Here is a 12,416-nt window from a genome sequence, read left to right as displayed (position 1 = left end):
CTAGGGGGGGAAGGATTATTACACCCTGTATACTGGGGGGGAGGATTATTACACCCTGTATACTGGGGGGGGGTTATTACACCCTGTATACTGGGGGGGATTATTACACCCTGTATACTGGGGGGGATTATTACACCCTGTATACTGGGGGAGGGGATTATTACACCCTGTATACTGGGGGGGAGGATTATTACACCCTGTATACTAGGGGGGGAGGATTATTACACCCTGTATACAAGGGGGATTAGGATTAATACACCCTGTATACTAGGGGGGATTATTACCCCCTGTATACTGGAGGGGGGAGGAGGATTACTACACCCTGTATACTAGGGGGGGAGGATTATTACACCCTGTATACTAGGGGGGAGGATTATTACACCCTGTATACTAGGGGGGAGGATTATTACACCCTGTATACTAGGGGGGGAGGATTATTACACCCTGTATACTAGAGGGGGGGAGGATTATTACACACTGTATACTAGAGGGGGGGGATTATTACACCCTGTATACTAGGGGGGGATTATTACACCCTGTATACTGGGGGGGAGGATTATTACACCCTGTATACTGGGGGGGAGGATTATTACACCCTGTATACTGGGGGGGGAGGATTATTACACCCTGTATACTAGGGGGGGATTATTACACCCTGTATACTGGAAGGGGGAGGAGGATTACTACAACCTGTATACTGGAAGGGGGGGGAGGAGGATTAGGATTATTACACCCTGTATACTAGGGGGGGGTTATTACACCCTGTATACTAGAGGGGGGGATTATTACACCCTGTATACTAGAGGGGGGGATTATTACACCCTGTACACTGGGGGGAGGGGATTATTACACCCTGTATACTGGGGGAGGGGATTATTACACCCTGTATACTGGGGGGGGGATTATTACACCCTGTGTACTGGGGGGGGATTATTACACCCTGTGTACTGGGGGGGGGATTATTACACCCTGTGTACTGGGGGGGGGATTATTACACCCTGTGTACTGGGGGGGGATTATTACACCCTGTGTACTGGGGGGGATTATTACACCCTGTATACTGGGGGGGAGGATTATTACACCCTGTATACTGGGGGGAGGAGGATTAGGATTATTACACCCTGTATACTAGGGGGGGATTATTACACCCTGTATACTAGGGGGGGATTATTACACCCTGTATACTAGGGGGGGGGATTATTACACCCTGTATACTGGGGGGGGGATTATTACACCCTGTATACTAGAGGGGGGGATTATTACACCCTGTATACTAGAGGGGGGGATTATTACACCCTGTATACTAGAGGGGGGGATTACTACACCCTGTATACTAGAGGGGGGGGTTATTACACCCTGTATACTGGGGGAGGGGATTATTACACCCTGTATACTGGGGGAGGGGATTATTACACCCTGTATACTGGGGGAGGGGATTATTACACCCTGTATACTGGGGGAGGGGATTATTACACCCTGTATTCTGGGGGAGGGGATTATTACACCCTGTATACTGGGGGAGGGGATTATTACACCCTGTATACTGGGGGAGGGGATTATTACACCCTGTATACTGGGGGAGGGGATTATTACACCCTGTATACTGGGGGAGGGGATTATTACACCCTGTATACTAAGGGGGGGATTATTACACCCTGTATACTAGGGGGGGATTATTACACCCTGTATACTAGGGGGGGATTATTACACCATGTATACTAGGGGGGGGATTATTACACCCTGTATACTGGGGGAGGGGATTATTACACCCTGTATACTGGGGGAGGGGATTATTACACCCTGTATACTGGGGGAGGGGATTATTACACCCTGTATACTGGGGGAGGGGATTATTACACCCTGTATACTGGGGGAGGGGATTATTACACCCTGTATACTGGGGGGGATTATTACACCCTGTATACTGGGGGGGATTATTACACCCTGTATACTGGGGGGGATTATTACACCCTGCATACTAGGGGGGAGGATTATTACACCCTGTATACTAGGGGGGAGGATTATTACACCCTGTATACTAGGGGGGAGGATTATTACACCCTGTATACTAGGGGGGAGGATTATTACACCCTGTATACTAGGGGGGGAGGATTAGGATTAATACACCCTGTATACTGGGGGAGGGGATTATTACACCCTGTATACTGGGGGAGGGGATTATTACACCCTGTATACTGGGGAGGGGATTATTACACCCTGTATACTGGTGGGGGGTTATTACACCCTGTATACTAGGGGGGGATTATTACACCCTGTATACTAGGGGGGGATTATTACACCCTGTATACTAGGGGGGGATTATTACACCCTGTATACTAGGGGGGGATTATTACACCCTGTATACTAGGGGGGGGGATTATTACACCCTGTATACTAGGGGGGGGGGATTATTACCCCCTGTATACTGGAGGTGGGAGGAGGATTACTACACCCTGTATACTGGAGGGGGGAGGAGGAGGATTGGGATTATTACACCCTGTATACTAGGGGGGATTATTACACCCTGTATACTAGAGGGGGGGGATTATTACACCCTGTATACTAGAGGGGGGATTATTACACCCTGTATACTAGAGGGGGGGATTATTACACCCTGTATACTAGAGGGGGGATTATTACACCCTGTATACTAGAGGGGGGGGATTACTACACCCTGTATACTAGAGGGGGGGATTACTACACCCTGTATACTAGAGGGGGGGATTACTACACCCTGTATACTAGAGGGGGGGATTATTACACCCTGTATACTAGAGGGGGGGATTATTACACCCTGTATACTAGAGGGGGGGATTATTACACCCTGTATACTAGAGGGGGGGATTATTACACCCTGTATACTAGAGGGGGGGTTTATTACACCCTGCATACTAGAGGGGGGGTTTATTACACCCTGTATACTAGAGGGGGGGTTTATTACACCCTGTATACTAGAGGGGGGGTTTATTACACCCTGTATACTAGAGGGGGGGATTATTACACCCTGTATACTAGGGGGGGATTATTACACCCTGTATACTAGAGGGGGGGATTATTACACCCTGTATACTAGAGGGGGGGGGATTATTACACCCTGTATACTAGAGGGGGGGATTATTACACCCTGTATACTAGAGGGGGGGTTTATTACACCCTGTATACTAGAGGGGGGGATTATTACACCCTGTATACTAGGGGGGGGATTATTACACCCTGTATACTAGGGGGGGATTATTACACCCTGTATACTGGGGGTGATTATTACACCCTGTATACTGGGGGAGGGGATTATTACACCCTGTATACTGGGGGAGGGGATTACTACATCCTGTATACTGGGGGAGGGGATTACAACATCCTGTTTACTGGGGGAGGGGATTATTACACCCTGTATACTGGGGGAGGGGATTATTACACCCTGTATACTGGGGGAGGGGATTATTACACCCTGTATACTGGGGGAGGGGATTATTACACCCTGTATACTGGGGGAGGGGATTATTACACCCTGTATACTGGGGGAGGGGATTATTACACCCTGTATACTGGGGGAGGGGATTATTACACCCTGTATACTGGGGGAGGGGATTATTACACCCTGTATACTGGGGGAGGGGATTATTACACCCTGTATACTGGGGGAGGGGATTATTACACCCTGTATACTGGGGGAGGAGATTATTACACCCTGTATACTGGGGGAGGGGATTATTGCACCCTGTATACTGGGGGAGGGGATTATTACACCCTGTATACTGGGGGAGGGGATTATTACACCCTGTATACTGGGGGAGGGGATTATTACACCCTGTATACTAGGGGGGGGGATTATTACACCCTGTATACTAGGGGGGGGGGATTATTACACCCTGTATACTAGGGGGGGGATTATTACACCCTGTATACTAGGGGGGGATTATTACACCCTGTATACTAGGGGGGGGATTATTACACCCTGTATACTGGGGGGGGGATTATTACACCCTGTATACTGGGGGGGGGATTATTACACCCTGTATACTGGGGGGGGGATTATTACACCCTGTATACTGGGGGGGGATTATTACACCCTGTATACGGGGGGGTTATTACACCCTGTATACGGGGGGGGGTTATTACACCCTGTATACGGGGGGATTATTACACCCTGTATACTGGGGGGGGGTTATTACACCCTGTAAACTGGGGGGATTATTAAACACTGTATACTAGGGGGGAGGATTATTACACCCTGTATACTAGGGGGGAGGATTATTACACCCTGTATACTAGGGGGGGGGAGGATTATTACACCCTGTATACTAGGGGGGAGGATTATTACACCCTGTATACTAGGGGGGGAAGGATTATTACACCCTGTATACTAGGGGGGATGATTATTACACCCTGTATACTAGGGGGGGAGGATTATTACACCCTGTATACTGGGGGAGGGGATTATTACACCCTGTATACTGGGGGAGGGGATTATTACACCCTGTATACTGGGGGAGGGGATTATTACACCCTGTGTACTGGGGGGGGATTATTACACCTTGTGTACTGGGGGGGGATTATTACACCCTGTATACTGGGGGAGGAGATTATTACACCCTGTATACTGGGGGAGGGGATTATTGCACCCTGTATACTGGGGGAGGGGATTATTACACCCTGTATACTGGGGGAGGGGATTATTACACCCTGTATACTGGGGGAGGGGATTATTACACCCTGTATACTAGGGGGGGATTATTACACCCTGTATACTAGGGGGGGGGATTATTACACCCTGTATACTAGGGGGGGATTATTACACCCTGTATACTAGGGGGGGGATTATTACACCCTGTATACTAGGGGGGGGATTATTACACCCTGTATACTGGGGGGGGGATTATTACACCCTGTATACTGGGGGGGGGATTATTACACCCTGTATACTAGGGGGGGATTATTACACCCTGTATACTGGGGGGGGGATTATTACACCCTGTATACGGGGGGGTTATTACACCCTGTATACGGGGGGGGGTTATTACACCCTGTATACGGGGGGATTATTACACCCTGTATACTGGGGGGGGTTATTACACCCTGTAAACTGGGGGGATTATTAAACACTGTATACTAGGGGGGAGGATTATTACACCCTGTATACTAGGGGGGAGGATTATTACACCCTGTATACTGGGGGGGAGGATTATTACACCCTGTATACTAGGGGGGGAGGATTATTACACCCTGTATACTAGAGGGGGGAGGATTATTACACCCTGTATACTAGGGGGGAGGATTATTACGCCCTGTATACCAGGGGGGGAAGGATTATTACACCCTGGATACTAGGGGGGGAAGGATTATTACACCCTGGATACTAGGGGGGGAAGGATTATTACACCCTGTATACTGGGGGGGAGGATTATTACACCCTGTATACTGGGGGGGGTTATTACACCCTGTATACTGGGGGGGGGGTTATTACACCCTGTATACTGGGGGGGATTATTACACCCTGTATACTGGGGGAGGGGATTATTACACCCTGTATACTGGGGGAGGGGATTATTACACCCTGTATACTGGGGGAGGGGATTATTACACCCTGTATACTAGGGGGGGAGGATTATTACACCCTGTATACTAGGGGGGGAGGATTATTACACCCTGTATACTAGGGGGGGGAGGATTATTACACCCTGTATACTAGGGGGGGGGAGGATTATTACACCCTGTATACTAGGGGGGAGGATTATTACACCCTGTATACTAGGGGGGGAAGGATTATTACACCCTGTATACTAGGGGGGATGATTATTACACCCTGTATACTAGGGGGGAGGATTATTACACCCTGTATACTGGGGGAGGGGATTATTACACCCTGTATACTGGGGGAGGGGATTATTACACCCTGTATACTGGGGGGGGGGATTATTACACCCTGTGTACTGGGGGGGGATTATTACACCTTGTGTACTGGGGGGGGATTATTACACCCTGTGTACTGGGGGGGGATTATTACACCCTGTGTACTGGGGGGGATTATTACACACTGTATACTGGGGGGGGATTATTACACCCTGTATACTAGGGGGGGATTATTACACCCTGTATACTAGGGGGGGATTATTACACCCTGTATACTAGGGGGGGGGGGATTATTACACCCTGTATACTAGGGGGGGATTATTACACCCTGTATACTGGGGGGGGATTATTACACCCTGTATACTGGGGGGGGATTATTACACCCTGTATACTAGGGGGGGATTATTACACCCTGTATACTAGGGGGGAGGATTATTACACCCTGTATACTAGGGGGGGAGGATTATTACACCCTGTATTCTAGGGGGGAGGATTATTACACCCTGTATACTAGGGGGGGAGGATTATTACACCCTGTATACTAGGGGGGAGGATTATTACACCCTGTATACTAGGGGGGGAGGATTATTACACCCTGTATACTAGGGGGGGAGGATTATTACACCCTGTATACTAGGGGGGGAGGATTATTACACCCTGTATACTAGGGGGGGAGGATTATTACACCCTGTATACTAGGGGGGGAGGATTATTACACCCTGTATACTAGGGGGGATTAGGATTAATACACCCTGTATACTAGGGGGGGATTATTACCCCCTGTATACTGGAGGGGGGAGGAGGATTACTACACCCTGTATACTGGAGGGGGGAGGAGGAGGATTGGGATTATTACACCCTGTATACTAGGGGGGATTATTACACCCTGTATACTAGAGGGGGGATTATTACACCCTGTATACTAGAGGGGGGATTATTACACCCTGTATACTAGAGGGGGTGGATTACTACACCCTGTATACTAGAGGGGGTGGATTACTACACCCTGTATACTAGAGGGGGTGGATTACTACACCCTGTATACTAGAGGGGGGGATTATTACACCCTGTATTCTAGAGGGGGGGGTTATTACACCCTGTATACTAGAGGGGGGTTTTTACACCCTGTATACTAAAGGGGGGGTTTATTACACCCTGTATACTAGGGGGGGGGGATTATTACACCCTGTATACTAGGGGGGAGGATTATTACACCCTGTATACTAGGGGGGAGGATTATTGCACCCTGTATACTAGGGGGGGAGGATTATTACACCTTGTATACTAGGGGGGGGAGGATTATTACACCCTGTATACTAGGGGGGGAGGATTTTTACACCCTGTATACTAGGGGGGGAGGATTATTACACCCTGTATACTAGGGGGGAGGATTATTACACCCTGTATACTAGGGGGGAGGATTATTACACCCTGTATACAAGGGGGGAGGATTATTACACCCTTTATACTAGGGGTGGAGGATTATTACACCCTGTATACTAGGGGGGAGGATTATTACACCCTGTATACTAGGGGGGGATAATTACCCCCTGTATACTGGAGGGGGGGTTATTACACCCTGTATACTAGAGGGGGGGTTTATTACACCCTGTATACTAGAGGGGGGGTTTATTACACCCTGTATACTAGAGGGGGGGTTTATTACACCCTGTATACTAGAGGGGGGGGGTTTATTACACCCTGTATACTAGAGGGGGGGGGTTTATTACACCCTGTATACTAGAGGGGGGGGGTTTATTACACCCTGTATACTAGAGGGGGGGGGGGTTTATTACACCCTGTATACTAGGGGGGGTTATTACACCCTGTATACTGGGGGGAGGAGGATTAGGATTATTACACCCTGTATACTAGGGGGGGGATTATTACCCCCTGTATACTGGAGGGGGGAGGAGGATTACTACACCCTGTATACTGGAGGGGGGAGGAGGAGGATTAGGATTATTACACCCTGTATACTAGGGGGGATTATTACACCCTGTATACTAGGGGGGAGGATTATTACACCCTGTATACTAGGGGGGGAGGATTATTACACCCTGTATACTAGGGGGGGAGGATTATTACACCCTGTATACTAGGGGGGAGGATTATTACGCCCTGTATACTAAGGGGGAGGAGGATTAGGATTATTACACCCTGTATACTAGGGGGGGATTATTACACCCTGTATACTAGGGGGGGATTATTACACCCTGTATACTAGGGGGGGATTATTACACCCTGTATACTAGGGGGGGGGAGGATTATTACACCCTGTATACAAGGGGGGAGGATTATTACACCCTGTATACAAGGGGGGAGGATTATTACACCCTGTATACAAGGGGGGATTAGGATTAATACACCCTGTATGCTAGGGGGGATTATTACCCCCTGTACACTGGAGGGGGGAGGAGGATTACTACACCCTGTATACTGGAGGGGGGAGGAGGAGGATTGGGATTATTACACCCTGTATACTAGGGGGGATTATTACACCCTGTATACTAGAGGGGGGGGGATTATTACACCCTGTATACTAGAGGGGGGGGATTATTACACCCTGTATACTAGAGGGGGGGATTATTACACCCTGTATACTAGAGGGGGGATTATTACACCCTGTATACTAGAGGGGGGGATTATTACACCCTGTATACTAGAGGGGGGATTATTACACCCTGTCTACTAGAGGGGGGGGGATTACTACACCCTGTATACTAGAGGGGGGGGGATTACTACACCCTGTATACTAGAGGGGGGGGGATTATTACACCCTGTATACTAGAGGGGGGATTATTACACCCTGTATACTAGAGGGGGGATTATTACACCCTGTATACTAGAGGGGGGGATTATTACACCCTGTATACTAGAGGGGGGGATTATTACACCCTGTATACTAGAGGGGGGGGATTATTACACCCTGTATACTAGAGGGGGGGGATTATTACACCCTGTATACTAGAGGGGGGGTTTATTACACCCTGTATACTAGGGGGGGATTATTACACCCTGTATACTAGGGGGGTGGATTATTACACCCTGTATACTGGGGGGGGGGATTATAACACCCTGTATACTGGGGGAGGGGATTATTACACCCTGTATACTGGGGGAGGGGATTATTACACCCTGTATACTGGGGAGGGGATTATTACACCCTGTATACTGGGGGAGGGGATTATTACACCCTGTATACTGTGGGAGGGGATTATTACACCCTGTATACTGGGGGAAGGGATTATTACACCCTGTATACTGGGGGGGGGATTATTACACCCTGTATACTGGGGGGGGGGATTATTACACCCTGTATACTAGGGGGGGATTATTACACCCTGTATACTAGGGGGGGATTATTACACCCTGTATACTAGGGGGGGGGATTATTACACCCTGTATACTAGGGGGGGGGATTATTACACCCTGTATACTAGGGGGGGGGATTATTACACCCTGTATACTAGGGGGGGGATTATTACACCCTGTATACTAGGGGGGGGGATTATTACACCCTGTATACTAGGGGGGGATTATTACCCCCTGTATACTGGAGGGGGGAGGAGGATTACTACACCCTGTATACTGGAGGGGGGAGGAGGAGGATTGGGATTATTACACCCTGTATACTAGGGGGGATTATTACACCCTGTATACTAGAGGGGGGGGATTATTACACCCTGTATACTAGAGGGGGGGGGGATTATTACACCCTGTATACTAGAGGGGGGGATTATTACACCCTGTATACTAGAGGGGGGGGATTACTACACCCTGTATACTAGAGGGGGGGATTACTACACCCTGTATACTAGAGGGGGGGATTACTACACCCTGTATACTAGAGGGGGGGATTATTACACCCTGTATACTAGAGGGGGGGGATTACTACACCCTGTATACTAGAGGGGGGGATTACTACACCCTGTATACTAGAGGGGGGGATTACTACACCCTGTATACTAGAGGGGGGGATTATTACACCCTGTATACTAGAGGGTGATTTATTACACCCTGTATACTGGGGGGGGTTATTACACCCTGTATACTAGGGGGGGATTATTACACCCTGTATACTAGGGGGGGATTATTACACCCTGTATACTAGGGGGGGGATTATTACACCCTGTATACAAGGGGGGGATTATTACACCCTGTATACTAGAGGGGGGATTATTACACCCTGTATACTGGGGGGGGGTTATTACACCCTGTATACTAGGGGGGGATTATTACACCCTGTATACTAGGGGGGGGTTATTACACCCTGTATACTAGGGGGGGATTATTACACCCTGTATACTAGGGGGGATTATTACACCCTGTATGCTAGGGGGGGATTATTACACCCTGTATACTAGGGGGGGGAGGATTATTACACCCTGTATACTAGGGGGGAGGATTATTACACCCTGTATACTAGGGGGGGAAGGATTATTACACCCTGTATACTAGGGGGGGAAGGATTATTACACCCTGTATACTAGGGGGGGAAGGATTATTACACCCTGTATACTAGGGGGGGAAGGATTATTACACCCTGTATACTAGGGGGGAAGGATTATTACACCCTGTATACTAGGGGGGAAGGATTATTACACCCTGTATACTAGGGGGGAAGGATTATTACACCCTGTATACTAGGGGGGAGGATTATTACACCCTGTATACTAGGGGGGATTATTACACCCTGTATACAAGGGGGATTAGGATTAATACACCCTGTTTACTAGGGGGGATTATTACCCCCTGTATACTGGAGGGGGGAGGAGGATTACTACAACCTGTATACTGGAGGGGGGGGAGGAGGAGGATTAGGATTATTACACCCTGTATACTAGGGGGGGTTATTACACCCTGTATACTAGAGGGGGGATTATTACACCCTGTATACTAGAGGGGGGGATTATTACACCCTGTACACTGGGGGAGGGGATTATTACACCCTGTACACTGGGGGAGGGGATTATTACACCCTGTATACTGGGGGGGGTTATTACACCCTGTATACTGGGGGGGGTTATTACACCCCGTATACTAGGGGGGGATTATTACACCCTGTATACTAGGGGGGGGATTATTACACCCTGTATACAAGGGGGGGATTATTACACCCTGTATACTAGAGGGGGGATTATTACACCCTGTATACTGGGGGGGGGGGGTTATTACACCCTGTATACTAGGGGGGGATTATTACACCCTGTATACTAGGGGGGGGGATTATTACACCCTGTATACTAGGGGGGGGGTTATTACACCCTGTATACTAGGGGGGGGTTATTACACCCTGTATGCTAGGGGGGGAGGATTATTACACCCTGTATACTAGGGGGGGAGGATTATTACACCCTGTATACTAGGGGGGGAGGATTATTACACCCTGTATACTAGGGGGGGAAGGATTATTACACCCTGTATACTAGGGGGGGAAGGATTATTACACCCTGTATACTAGGGGGGGAAGGATTATTACACCCTGTATACTAGGGGGGGAAGGATTATTACACCCTGTATACTAGGGGGGGAAGGATTATTACACCCTGTATACTAGGGGGGAAGGATTATTACACCCTGTATACTAGGGGGGAAGGATTATTACACCCTGTATACTAGGGGGGAAGGATTATTACACCCTGTATACTAGGGGGGAGGATTATTACACCCTGTATACTAGGGGGGAGGATTATTACACCCTGTATACTAGGGGGGATTATTACACCCTGTATACAAGGGGGATTAGGATTAATACACCCTGTTTACTAGGGGGGATTATTACCCCCTGTATACTGGAGGGGGGAGGAGGATTACTACAACCTGTATACTGGAGGGGGGGGGAGGAGGAGGATTAGGATTATTACACCCTGTATACTAGGGGGGGTTATTACACCCTGTATACTAGAGGGGGGATTATTACACCCTGTATACTAGAGGGGGGGATTATTACACCCTGTACACTGGGGGAGGGGATTATTACACCCTGTACACTGGGGGAGGGGATTATTACACCCTGTATACTGGGGGAGGGGATTATTACACCCTGTATACTGGGGGAGGGGATTATTACACCCTGTATACTGGGGGAGGGGATTATTACACCCTGTATACTGGGGGAGGGGATTATTACACCCTGTATACTGGGGGAGGGGATTATTACACCCTGTATACTGGGGGAGGGGATTATTACACCCTGTATACTGGGGGAGGGGATTATTACACCCTGTATACTGGGGGAGGGGATTATTACACCCTGTATACTGGGGGAGGGGATTATTACACCCTGTGTACTGGGGGAGGGGATTATTACACCCTGTGTACTGGGGGGGGGGGATTATTACACCCTGTGTACTGGGGGGGGATTATTACACCCTGTGTACTGGGGGGGGATTATTACACACTGTATACTGGGGGGGATTATTACACACTGTATACTGGGGGGGGGATTATTACACACTGTATACTGGGGGGGATTATTACACACTGTATACTGGGGGGGATTATTACACCCTGTATACTGGGGGGGGATTATTACACCCTGTATACTGGGGGGGGATTATTAC

The sequence above is a fragment of the Lithobates pipiens genome, unplaced genomic scaffold (assembly GCF_037356315.1).
Source record: "Lithobates pipiens isolate NorthernLeopardFrog02 unplaced genomic scaffold, aLitPip1_a1.2 Scaffold_88, whole genome shotgun sequence".
Classification (NCBI taxonomy): Eukaryota; Metazoa; Chordata; class Amphibia; order Anura; family Ranidae; genus Lithobates; species Lithobates pipiens.
The sequence above is the reverse complement of the archived record's forward strand: the minus strand, read 5'-3'. Positions refer to the sequence as shown.